Genomic DNA, 14216 nt, shown 5'->3' with positions numbered 1-14216 from the left:
GATGGGAAATAATACAGAATTGCAATGGGTTACATGTGTATAGAGATTATGACACAGAATTCATTAAAGAAAGGATACCTTCTGAAAGAAGAATTACTGTAAATGGCAGGGATCATGAAAAGGGGTGATAAAAGATTTTGCTTTTTATTTAACTTAATAATTTTATTTTAAGATCTTGCTTCTTATTAAAAGAGAAACTGTCCTGACAATTTTCTGATACAGTACTTTCCTGGACTTATGATTTTGGAAAATGAGACTAGAGATAAAATTATTTACTTGCATACCTGCTTTGATTTAACTGAGAATGTTTGGTTAGGTTTTTACAAACCAAAGTGAATTGGAGAGTGAGAATTTCAAATGAATTTTGGATGTGTAAAATACGGGTTACTCAGGAGAAAAAAAAGTTCATTTTGAAAAGAGCTAAAAGGAAGGAGTTGTCAAACTTCTAAAACACTGGTATTTAGTATCATGTTTGGATTTCTTAAGGATAATAAGAAATCCAAACATTTTCCCACTAAAATATTAAAACTTTAGTAAAATAATGAAAACACTATTAAGTTTAAATAGGTAAATTTGACTCAGGGGCTAGGAAGTGAATTAATTCTTGATAAAAGTTTCTTAATGTTGAGATCTTGTATTAAGCATATTTGATTATTTTTTCAAGACACCAAAAACTTTTTAATTTTGAGAAATAAATATTTTGATACAGTTTAGAGCATGCTTGTTATCACACCAACATATTGTAAGACTAATCTTTTCTGTTTATTTCTTAGAGCTTTATTGTGGTATAATTAACATGCAATAAACTGCACATATTTAATATATTCAATTTGATTAGTTATGACAAATATATGCATATATATATCCATCCATCCATTAAAATATCAGCACAATCAATGTAATGAACATTATATCACACCCAAAAGTTTTTTGTGTGTCTCTTGGTTATCCCTCCTTTCGACCTTTCTTGACTCTCCTTCCTTCCATCTCTGTTCCTCGGGCACCATTGATAGGTTCTCTGTCGTTATAGGTTAGTTTACATTTTCTAGTATTTTATATAAATGAAATCATACAGTATGTACTCTTTTTTTGCCTGACTTCTTTCACTCAGCATGATTATTTTGAGATTCATTCATGGTTTTGCCTGTCTCAATAGTCATTTCTTTATTTTGCTGAGTAGTAATTCATTGTATGGGTATACTAAATTTGTTTACCCATTTGACATTTTGTTTGCTTAAAGTTTTTGGATATTACAAATAAAGCTTCTATGAATATTCCTCTCCAACTAAAAAGATGAAATACTTGGGTATAAATCTATCAAAATATGTACAAGATCTATATGAAGAAAACCATAAAACTCTGATGGAAGAAATTGAAGAAGAACTAAATAAATGGATGGGTATTCCATGTTCATAAATAGGAAGATTGTTACTGTCAAGATTTTAGTACTTCCAAGCTTGATCTACAGATTTAACCCTGTCCTAGTCATAATCCCAGCAAGTTCTTTTTTTGTGTGTGGACATTAACAAACTTATTTTTAAGTTTGTATGGAGAAGTAAAAGACCCAGAATAGCCAACACAATATTGAAGGAGAACAGGGTTGGAGGACTGACACTACCTGACATCAAGACTTACTATAAAGCTATGATAATCTTGATAATGTGGTACTGGCAAAGAACAGACAAAGAGAGCAGACAAAGAGTTCAATGAAAGAGAATAAAGAGCCCAGAAATAGACCCACATAAATATAACAACTGATTTTTTGACAGGGAACAAAGGCAATACAATGGAGCAAAGATAGTCTTTTCAACAAATGGTCCTGGAACAACTGGGCGTCAACATATATAAAAAAAACAAGAATGTAGGCACAGAACTTATACTGTTCACAAAAATTAACTCAAAATGAATCATAGGCCTAAATGTGAAATGTAAAACTATAGAAATCCTGGAAGGTAACATGAAAAAAACCTAGGTGACCTTCGGTCTGGAAATGACTTTTTAGATACAACACAAAGCACAGTCCATGAAATGGGAGAGAACAGATAAAAAGGAAAATAAACACTTATTATACACAGGCTCTGTTTTATTTATCATACTTATAATAATCCTATAATTCACAACAACCCCTAAAATATTCATTTGATGTGAGGAAAGACTAAAGTACAAACAGGTGAAATGATTGCACAATCTCAGTAGGTAAGAAGTAGAAGAGAAGGGTTTTTAATTTTTGTTGGTCTGGTACCAAATCCCTTGTTTTTAGCACTAGACTAATGTGTTTCCTTATGAAGCAGAAACAGTGACAATGGCTGGCTGTAGAGCTAGGAGTTTTAGCAGAGCTAAGAGTAGTAGGTCAGGAATAGTGTAGGTATCTCTTAACAACCTACAAACCACTCCGTAAAAAAGAAAGCCAACCTTTGAAATCAAAAATGCCCATCTTCTGTCAAATAAAAACTTTCTGAGCCTTGTTTCCTTTGCCTTCTTCTGTTGCAACAATAGCGAGACTGGATGAAAAAAGATGAGGAAGTAGAATGGCAAGCTGGGGAATACTCAGCTCTACCTAAATAGCCATTAGTTGGAAGGAAAGGAGAATTTTGAATCAGATGATAGACTGAAAGCTATGTTATTATATTAGGACTTTTGTTGCCTAAAAGTTATTAGAAAAGCTGTAGGTGTTAGCAAAATTATCATTTAGGGTGGAGGGGTCAGTGGTGAAAGAAATCAAATTTGTCCTATTTTTTTCTGAGTTTACCTCATTCAGTAAACTGCTACGTTCATACAAATTATTTCCTGTTACAGAAATACGAATAATTACAATATGTCTTCAGATGATTCAGAGATTCAATTTAGTTTGGATGAGCATACAAATTATTTCATAGTGAAGAAAAAATTCTAAGATTCCAGCTTCCTCTAGTTCTAGAATTCCGTGCTAATTCCTAACCTGTATTCTTTTGTTCACTTGTAACTACTCAGAATGTCTCACTTTTGGTGGGAGCTTTTTTGCTGATTGTTATCTGTGCAGTGCCCAGTTTATGTTGTGTTTCCTATTGTCTGTTCCACAATTTTATGGAGAATCAAGTAAATGTAATTATTTCTCCCTTCCTTAAATAGTAGAGCTTTATAGAAATATATTTAATAATGTTCTCAACTTTTCTCCTTGTATTGCTTTCATAGCTAAAGTCTGGGTAGCAAGAATATTGATTGCTTTTCTCTAAAATGTCACTGTCCAACAGAATTTGTCCTGTTGTGGAAATGTTTTATATTTGTGCTGTCTGATATGGTCACTATTTGCCACACATGGTATGGAGCACTAAAATATGGCTGTGTGACTGAGGAACTAAGAATTTAATTTAAATAGCTGTATGTGGCTAGTGGCTATGGTGTTAGATAGTACAGCTCTATAAAATACATTTTTAACACTGAATAAACCTCTGACTCCCACAAAACCCCTCGTAGACTTCGCATTTTATTGCACATATTCATTTCATTTTAAAGAATATTATGAAGATTAGACTTCTTTTTCTTAAAGGTAAACAGATAAGCAATCCTCAGCTTAGGGAAGAAATGCTTTTGTGAAAGCTCAATATCTCAGGCCAAAGTGTCCATTTATCTTCAGTAATATCTAGCGTTGAAATGTTGCTGCTGTTAGCACTAAATGAAGCCTCAATTTCAATGCTTCAGAGATGGCATTGATGAACATTAACAGTGTGTGCGTGGTGCGCACAGCATTAAGCAAACGGCCACATACGTTGAGGTCTGTGCTTAAGTCCTGACTCAGGATCCCTGCAGATTCCTTGAGTATCATTTTAAAGACACTGCTTTCTGTTTTAAGAGAAGAGCAGATGCATCTTTACATATAATGCAATCAGCAAAGTTCAGGAGATGTAAGGCCAGACTATATTCATATTTCTGTCACAGTGTTGAGTACATTGGTGGTACTTAAACCAGACTTGTCAACAGCTAGCATCTCTTGTTTTTAAAAAAATTGGTTTCTGTTTTGGCTGTTTGAGATCAGGAACTATTGAGTTTTCATGTGAGTGAATTTCTTTCATTGTTTATAATCCTTTCTAATGCAGTGCTTTGAGGTACACTAGTATTTCTATTTTAAAACCTAATTTTCAGAAGTTTCTATCTTTATGAAGAAAAGTTTATTCTCCTTACTCCTTTGAAAACAAGACAATGATTTTAAATTAAAATAAATTCTTGGGCTCACAGTATTGTCTTTCTTTTGGAAGTAATATGCATCTTGAACCATGGATAAAAGTATGAGAAAAAATATCTATGTATGCACATATAACTTTTTACATATATTGCACAACACTTCCCCCACACACAAACACACAAATCAATTCTACCCCCATTAGAACGCACCTATCTATTTTTATGCATGTGTAACTGTATAATGCAGACTTGTAGTTTTACTTCATAGATGAAATAAAATTGGGCAAAATACTTTAGATGACAAAAAGCTGAACCTCACTAAAATTTATTGTCTTAGTATATCTTTTCTTAGAAGTCATACATTTAAATTCTCCATACAGTGCCAAAGTCTCCTTGACAATAGGTGCGATGAGTTGCTTTTAATCTGTCCCTTGGGCATTTCCAGTGATAGGGGGTTCACTACTTCACCTGGTAGCCTGTCTATTGTCAGCTAGCTACTGTTTTCAGAGAAAGTCAGTATAAGAGTTGGGCCTCCCTCTGTATATCATCTATTTACTGGTTCTATTTTTGACCTTTTTTTTTTGCGGTACGTGGGCCTCTCACTGTTGTGGTCTCTCCCGCTGCCGGAGCACAGGCTCCGGACGCACAGGCTCAACAGCCATAGCTCACGGGCCCAGCCGCATCGCGGCATGTGGGATCCTCCCGGACCGGGGCACAAACCCACGTCCCCTGCATCGGCAGGCGGGCTCTCAACCACTGCGCCACCAGGGAAGCCCTATTTTTGACCATTTTAATACGTATATTAAAAATACATATAAAGGATCAAAAAAAATCTACGTCCATGTGGAAGGACAAACATATCTCAAACAAATGATATTTGTAGAAAGTTCTAGAATTCTTAGTGACTAAAATGTCAGTGAACCATATAAACTAAGGTTATACTTTGCACTAAGTAAAATTCCATTTATGAAAATATTAATTTGCTACATGGATAAAATGGAGGATGGTTATCAAATTTTCATAATTTTTCTATCTATACATGGATTTAGTATAGAATTTTTCTAAATAATGAGTTGTTTTAGTGTACTAAAATGTAAATCAATTTGTAAAAACTCAGTTTATGCTCAATTTCCCTTATCTATTAAAAGTGATTAATTTACTTTATATCAAAAGCTTGCTGATATCTATGAAGCACTATCAAATGTTCTGTAATGGATGTCAGTGAAAAAGAATGACTTCTTATTCTGTGTTGGAACTTGAGGCAAAGAGAGCTTTTCTGAAAGACACTCTTAAAGACATGCAATGACAGCTCACATCTGCATCAAAAATTAATATTTTTGTTTTGATAGTAGGCAAATCTTGCCAGAGTTCTGGTTTATTACATATGCAGAGAAGGACACAAGCATGGGGCACAGCATTCAGAACTCCTTTGAAATTCAGTCACTTCACAAAAAATTGATATTTTAAAAACTATACCAAAACCATTTATATGCATAGGTTTGATTATGACTTTTAATCTTTTAAGGTTCGTGGAGATGCTATTTATCTTAAAGATCTGAAAAATATCTGAATGAGCAAATACATATGGTGCCATTCACTTAAATTATATATAAATTTCTTTTTAATAGTGCTTCCTGCTGGGGCAAATTTTTGTACAACTTTGCTCAAAAACTGTGCTACACACTAAGAAACTATTATAACTAATAAACAAGTTCATCAAGGTTAAAGAATACAAGATCAATATACAAAAATCAATTGTCTTTCTATAGAATGGCAATGAACAAACCAAGAATGAAATTAAGGAAACAAATCCATTTACAATAGTATCCAAAAGAACAAAATAGTTAACGAATTGATTTAACAAAAGGAATGCAAAATTTATATCCTGAAAGCTACAAAACATAGTTGAAAAATTTTAAAAAGATCTAAATAAATGCCAAGAAAGGTATATTCCTTTGTATATATATATACCACATTTTATTTATTCATTCATCAGTTGACAGATATTTGGGTTGTTTCCACTTTTCGGTATTATATATGATGCTGCTATGAACAGGTGTGTATAAGCTCAGGTGTGGACATGTGTTTTAATTTATTTTAGGTACATAATGGATTTGTTTCATTAGGGAAATGCATATCAAAACCACAATGAGATATCACTTCATACCCAGTAGGATTGCTAAAATCAAAAAGACCGACAATAGCAAATGTTGTCTAAGATGTGGAGAAACTGGAACCCCCATTTATTGCTGGCAGTATTGTCAAATGGTGTAGCCACTTTGGGAAACAGTTTGGCAGTTCCTTAAAACATTAAACTTAGAGTTAATACATTGCCCAGCAATTCCTCTCCTAGGTATATACCCCAAATACATTAAAACACAAGTCCACACATAAACATATAAATGTCTGTTCATAGCAGCATTGTATATAATACCCAAAAGTGGACACACCCCAAATATCTATCAACTGATGAATGGATAAATAAAATGTGGTATATCCATACAATGGCATATTACTTGATGATGGAAATGAATGAAGTATTGAAACTTGCTACAACATGGATAGACCTTAAAAGCATTATGATAAGTGATAGAAGTTAGGCATAAAAGACCACATACTGTAATACACCATTTATATGAAGTGCCTAGAATAGGCAAATATATAGAGACAGAAAACAGATTAGTGGTTGCCAGGGGCTAGGAGAAGGAAGAATAAGGAATGCTTGCTAATGGATACAGAATTTTGTTTGGGATGATGAATATGTTCTAAAATTAGATAATGGTGATGGTTTGCACACTTCTGTGAACATAACAAAAATCACTTTAAAATATACTTTATATTACACTTTAAAAGGGTAAATTAATGGTATGTAAGTTATGTCTTAGCACGGTTGTTGTAAAAACCAAAAGAGAACTGTATTTTCTTTAAAACAGACAAAAGATGTAGTCTTTTAAACATTGAGGAGGATCTTGGTAGAGAAAATTACTGAGTACAACCAATAAAATATTAAGTATTAAAATGAAACTTCATACTATGATAATAATATGTTTGTATTTAGGGAGGAATAAAAAGGAATGTAAATTGAGTGGGGAAAAATTAATTCTTTTTCCTGGTTAAAAAGGAAATGGTCATGCAGTAGAATGCAAGAGAGAAGAGCATTACATATCCTACAGAAATTTAAAGGACAATAAACTATTATAGGCATCTTTAGTCCAATGAATTTCACAACTCAGGTGAAATAGACATTTCTTAAATGACACAAATTAGCAAAAGTCACTCAAGAAGAAATGGATAATCTAAATAGCCCTATTTAAATTAATAATTAAAACATCTCCAAGAACAAGAACTCTGAGTCTAGATTGTTTCTCTGGTGACTTACTATACATATTTTAAGGAGGAAATAATACCAGTCATATACTAAATCTTTCAAAAAGTAAAGAAGGAGGCAATAGTTCCCATCTCATTTTGTAAGACAAGGGTACCTTAGTACTAAAACCAATGTATTAAAAGAAACAAAAAGTCATAGACCAATATTCCTTATTAAATAGATGCAAAAATCCTTAACAAATATATTAGCAACTCAAATAAAAAGATATATGCAAGGCACAATACACCATAGTTTATCTTCAGAAAACAAGTCTAGCTTAACATTTGAAAACCAATCAATGTAATGCATTACATTAACAGAAAAAAAAAAGAGAAAAAATATCTTTTTAATATGTGTAGAAAATTTTTTGACAAAGTCCAACACCAAGTCATCATAAAAATATTCAGCTAAGTAGGAGTAGAATGAAACTTTTTTAATTTTGTAAAAATCATGATACACTCTTTCTTACCAGAGATAAAAGTAATGTTTTTTCTAAGATTCTAACATCTGTTGGTTTCACAAAGACAAACTCAATGGCAAATCACCGATGTGGGAGCTTCATGATTTTCATTATACAGGAAAGATGAAAAATAAATAAATTAACAGTAGTTACAATGTGTTACTATTTACACATTTAAAACAGGGACAATATGGTGCATTATTTCACTCCATTTGGAAAACAACGAATGAGTTGAAGACATTCTCTTAGAAGATATGACTAGAGTATCCTACAAAGACTCTTCTAAATACCTTCCACATTTCCTCCAAATGAGGGCAATTTTCAACAGTGAATTGGCTATGTCACAAGATATTTCATCTACTAAAACACATGTGAGAATTAAACAGTTATTGAACATTGACTACATGCCAGAAACTATGGTGGGCATTTTATATTCTGTATAATATTTCAGATTATTCACTCTTATTCAGAGTGGTGTGTACAGAAATAATCATTTTAAAGTAATTCTCTCAAAGAGAATAACAGAAATCTTATAGTGCATACTTTGACTTTATTTGTTGGAAGTAAGTACACTGGCCAATATAATTTTTCAATCAATGGTTCTTATGATTCAAATGTTATAACAAATTAGACATGTCATTTACAAATTTCTGAGTATTTACAGTAGACATAAAGACAACATTAAATTTACCTGTATGGAAAACTATCACTGAATAAAAATAACAAAGGTCGGAAAAAATTAAGATAATCTGTAATTTCTTTTTATATTCCATGCTAATAGATTTATTTAGCTTGCACCATACTTTTTGCTTAATGGCAAAACCTTGAATACCTTCCCCTAAGATCAGTAACAAGGCAAGGATGCCAATTCTCTTGCAATAAAGAAAACAATAAAACAAAATACATATTAGAAAGTAAGTAGCAAAACTATTCTAAGATAATATCATGTATGTAAAAAATCCTAATGACTACAGAGCAACTACTAGAATACATGAATTTATACAGGTTTCAGGATGAAAGTTCAGCATGCAAATTCTATTGTATTTCTATATACTAGCAACAAACAATTGGAAGATAAATTTTTAAAATACCATTTATAACAGCACCAAATTACATAAAATACTAAGAAAAAATTTAACAAAATATATGAATGTTCATGAAAAACAATCTTAAGACATTGCTGAGACAAATTAAAGAAGACCTAATAATGGAATGATAGACCCCATTAAGATCACAGCAGGGCATTTTTTTTTGTTTTTTTTTTTTGTTTTTTTAGAAATGGACAAGTGAAGCTAATATTTAAATGAAAATGCAAAGGCCTTGGAATAGCCAAAAAATTTTTTAAAAAGAACAGTTAGAGGACATACACTACTTGGTTTTAAGGCTTACTATAAAGCTATAGTTTTTGGGTTTCCCTGGTGGCGCAGTGGTTAAGAGTCTGCCTGCAGATGCAGGGGACACGGGTTCGGCTAGGCCCGTGAGCCATGGCCGCTGAGCCTGCATGTCCGGAGCCTGTGCTTCGCAATGGGAGAGGCCACAACAGTGAGAAGCCCGCTTACTGCAAAAAAAAAAAAAAAAAAAAAAGCTATAGTTTTCAAGGCAGTATGGTATTTTGGAAAAGATAGACATATAAATCAATGGAATAGGACAAAGTGCAGAAATAAACCCATGCATATAAGGTCAAAGTGTCATGGTAGTTCAATGCAGGAGAAGTATGGTCTTTTCAACAATTGGTTATCCATATGGAAAAAAAATTAACCCCAAACTCTTGCATACACTGTACACAAAAATTAACTCAAAGTGGATCATATATCTAAATGTAAAAGTTAAAACTACAGTATTTTTAGAAGAATAAACAGGAGAAAATTTTCATGACCTTGGGGTATACAAATATTTCTCACCAGTACACAAAAAAACCCCACTAGTCATAAACAAAACAAAACAAAATTGATAATTTGGGTTCATCAAATTACAAATTTTTTGTTTTTTGAAAGATAACATTAAGAAAATATAAATGGGAAAATATTTGCAATATATTTATATGATAAAGGACTTATATGCAGGCTTTAACAGACACTTGCTACTTGATAATGAATTCAGAAACAACTCAACAAAATTTGGCAAAATATTTGAATATACACCTCACAAAATAGATATAGGAATGGCCAATAAGCATATAAAAAGAGCATAATTAGTCACCAGGATAATGCAAATTAAAACCACAATGAGATATAACTATACACTTCCTGCAATAATAAGAGGATTTTTTAATGTGTTGGTAAAGATGTAGAGCAATTGGAAATCACAGTCATTGCTTGTGGGAGTATAAAAATGTATTATTTTGGAAAACATTTTGTCAGATTCTTGTCAAGTGAAGCATACTTAACATCTGGCCCCCAAATCCCCCTCCTTGGTATTTAACCAAGAGAAAATAAAGCATATGTCCACACAGTGATCTGCATGACAGTAATCATGGAAACTTGAATAATAATAACCCCAAACCAAATACAACCAAATTTCAACAGGTAAAAAAGTCATGGAGTATTTACACAATTGAATAGTATTCAGCAAAAAAAAAGAACAAAGTAATAATGAAACAGCATAAACGAATCTTAAAAAGTCATTCTGGGTGAAAGAACTTAGACACAAAGAGTATATACTGTATAATTCCATTTATATTAAATTTTAGAACAGACAAAACTAATTTTTAGTGATAACAGATCAGTGCTTTCCTGAGGCCAGGGAGTTGACTTCCAAGGTAAATAGCAAATGGTTTGGGGTGATATTTAAATTTTACTTTAGTGAAATTGATTTAAAATAAGGTCAAAAGTTTCATCTTTGACAGAAAGAACTTACAAAAACTTCATTTTGATTCCATGATTTGGATGAAATTATTAAGCCAATATTGGAATTAATTGATTTTCTGCTTGTAGCATATGGATAACACTCATATATAACTGGCGTCATTGAACTATTTACAGAGTTTTACAGTTCATGGAGCTAGCTCACTAACAGCTATCATTTCACATTACATAGGTTTACAAAAATAAGTGAAATTAATTTATAAGCATAATCTTTTGATCTTAATGTAAAGCTATGCTTAATAGAGTGGTACAGCTGTACATGTTAAATTATTGTCTTTGAGTGATTTTTCTTAAAATAGGTATTAACTTTTGAAGTGGATACCGATGCTTCTTCTGCAGATTCTTACATCTTCTGGTTTTTAAGGAGTCAATGGTATCGCCATCACAAATGTAGATGGTAAACACTGACAAACACATTACAAATTACACAAGTACCATCAACTTTCTTGAGAAACAGAACTTTAGTGCTTATTTAAAAAAAATAAACATGTACTTATGCATTTTTAACTCATTATCAATGATATGGTTTATTGAAATACAAACTAAAAAGCATTACCAAACAACAAAATAAATATGTAATAAACTTCCCACCCACAGTGACTGTAGTGTTCAGACTGTTCTTTATAGAGTAGGACAGCCCAGTCTGTTTCCCATCCATATTTCATGTACACCTAGCCTATAAATTCCTACATTTTCTATAAAACCTACTCTATGTCAGTGTGGCAACTTATACACATCATGAAATGAATACCATGATAGGTTTAGTGAGCATCTATCATTGCATATAGATACAACATTAAAGAAATAGAAAAAAATTTTTTTCTTGTGATGAGAACTCCCTCATCACAAGAACTTAACTTTCATTTTTAACATATAGCAGTGTCAATTATCTTTATCATGTTGTACATTACATCTCTAGTACTTATAACTGGAAGTTTGTATTATTTTGACTACCTTCACCTAATTCTACAACCCCCTCTGGTAGCCACAAATCTGATCTCTTTTTCTATGAGCTTGTTTGTTTATTTTTGAAGTATAATTGACCTACAGCACTATGTTAGCTCCTGGTGCACAGAACAGTGATTCGATATTTCTATACATTTCAAAATGATTACCATAATAAGTCTAGTTGTCTTCTGTCACCATACAAAGATATTACATAATTATTGACTATATTCCCCACTATACATTTCATACCTGTGACTCATTTATTTTGTAACTGAAAGTTTGTACCTCTTAATTTCCCTCACCTATTTCTCTCCACCCCCCACTCCCTCCCCTCTGGCAGCGACCTGTTTGCTCTCTGTATCTACGACTCTTGTTTCTGTCTGGTTAAGTTTGTTCATTATTTTTTATTAGATTCCACATTTAAGTGAATTCATACAATATTTGTCTTTTTCTTACTTACTTTCCCTAGCATAATACCCTCTAGGTCCATCTATTATTGAAAATGGCAAAATTTCATTCTTATGGCTGAGTAATATTCCATTGCATATATAAGCCACATCTTCTTGACCCATTCATCTATTGATGGGCACTTAGCTTTGCTATTGTAAATAATGCTTGAATACTGTATCTTGGTTATTGTAAATAATGCTGTAATGAACATAGGGGTGAGTGCATGTATCTTTTCCAATTACTGTTTTCATTTTCTTCAGATCAGTACCCATTTCTGGATCGTATGGTAGTTCTGTTTTTAATTTTTTGAGAAATCACCATGCTGTTTTCCATAATGGCTGTGCCAATTTACATTACCACCTACAGTTCACAATGGTTCCCTTTTCTACACATCCTTGCCTACTCTGGTTATTTCTTATCTTTTTGATATAGCCACTCTTACAGGTATGAGGTGATATCTCATGGTTTTGATTTGCATCGATGATTAGTGATGTTAGGCCTCTTTTCATATGTCTGTTGGTCATCTTATGATTTCTTGGAAGTTTGTCTAGGTCCTGTATTTTGTAATTGGGTTGTTTGTTTGTTTGATGTTGAGTTGTAAGAGCTCTTTGTATACTTTGGATATTAACCCCTTGTCAGATATATCATTTGCAAATATCTTCTCCCATTCATTAAGCAGCCTTTTTGTTTTGTTGATAGGTTTTTTTTGCTTTTGTTTCCCTTGCCTAGGAAAAACTAATCCAAAAAAAAACATTGTTAAGACCTATGTCGAAGAGTGTACTTCCTCTGGTTTCAGATCTTACATTTAGGTCTTTAATCCATTTTAAGTTATTTTTATATATGGTGTGAGAAAGTGGTCCAGTTTGATTCTTTTGCATGTAGCTGTCCAGTTTCCCCGGCACCATTTATTGAATAGGCTGTCTTTTTCCCATTGTAAATTCTTGCCTCATTTGTCATAGAATAATTTACCCTTTAAGTGTGGGTTCATTTCTGGGCCTTCTATTCTGTTCCATTGAGCTATGTGTCTGTTTTTGTGCCAGTACAATACTGTTTTGGTTACTGTAACTTTGCAGTATAGTTTGACATCAGGAAGCAAGATTCCTCTTGTTTTGTTCTTCTTTCTTAATATTGTTTTGGTTGTTCAGGTTCTTTTGTGTTTCCATATATATTTTAGAATTATTTGTTATAGTTCTGTTAAAAATGCCATTGGTATTTTGATGGGGATTGAATTGAATCTGTGGATTGCCTTGGCTAGTATGGTCATTTTAACAATATTAATTCTTTCAATCCATGAGCACATATATCTTTCTATCTGTTTGTGTTCTCTTCAATTTCTTTCATAGGTGCCTTGAAGTTTTCCAAGTACAGGTGCTCTTTAGTTAGATTTATTCCCAGGTATTTTATTCTTTTTTTTTTTTTTTTTTCTGCAGTACGCGGGCCTCTCACTGTTGTGGCCTCTCCCGTTGCAGAGCAACAGGCTCCGGACACACAGGCTCAGCGTCCATGGCTCACGGGCCTAGCCGCTCCGCAGCATGTGGGATCTTCCCGGACCGGGGCATGAACCCATGTCTCCTGCATCGGCAGGTGGACTCTCAACCACTTCACCACCAGGGAAACCCCCAGGTATTTTATTCTTTTTGACGTGCTTGTGAATGGGATTGTTTTCTTAATTTCTCTTTCTATAGTTCATCGTTAGTATATAGAAACTCAACAGATTTCTTATATTTTGTATCCTGCAACTTTACTGAATTTATTGATGAGTTCAAGCAGTTTTTTTGTAGTGTATTTAGTATTTTCTGTGTATAGTATTATGGCATCTGCAATGACAGTTTTTACTTCTTTCCAATTTGGATTCCTTTTATTTCTTTTTTTGTGTGTGTCTGATTGTTGTAGCTAGGACTTCTTCTAATACTATGTTGAATAAAAGCGGAAACTGTGGGCATCCTTGTCTTATTTCTGATCTTAGAGG

General features: G+C 32.8%; 1 protein-coding gene across 1 annotated transcript in view; it reads left to right on the top strand.

The window, feature by feature from the left end:
- ZPLD1 (zona pellucida like domain containing 1) overlaps positions 1 to 14216 on the top strand; it is a 289906-nt gene that overhangs the window by 112293 nt on the left and 163397 nt on the right. Inside the window, exon 4 of the mRNA XM_073804283.1 lies at positions 13678 to 13870. The gene's annotated coding sequence lies outside the window, so the exon portion shown is untranslated. The remainder of the gene's footprint in view (positions 1 to 13677; positions 13871 to 14216) is intronic.

This window comes from Tursiops truncatus, chromosome 4 (genome assembly GCF_011762595.2).
Source record: "Tursiops truncatus isolate mTurTru1 chromosome 4, mTurTru1.mat.Y, whole genome shotgun sequence".
In the NCBI taxonomy this organism is placed as follows: Eukaryota; Metazoa; Chordata; class Mammalia; order Artiodactyla; family Delphinidae; genus Tursiops; species Tursiops truncatus.
Note: the sequence above shows the minus strand (reverse complement) of the source record. Positions and strands in the feature narration are given on the sequence as shown.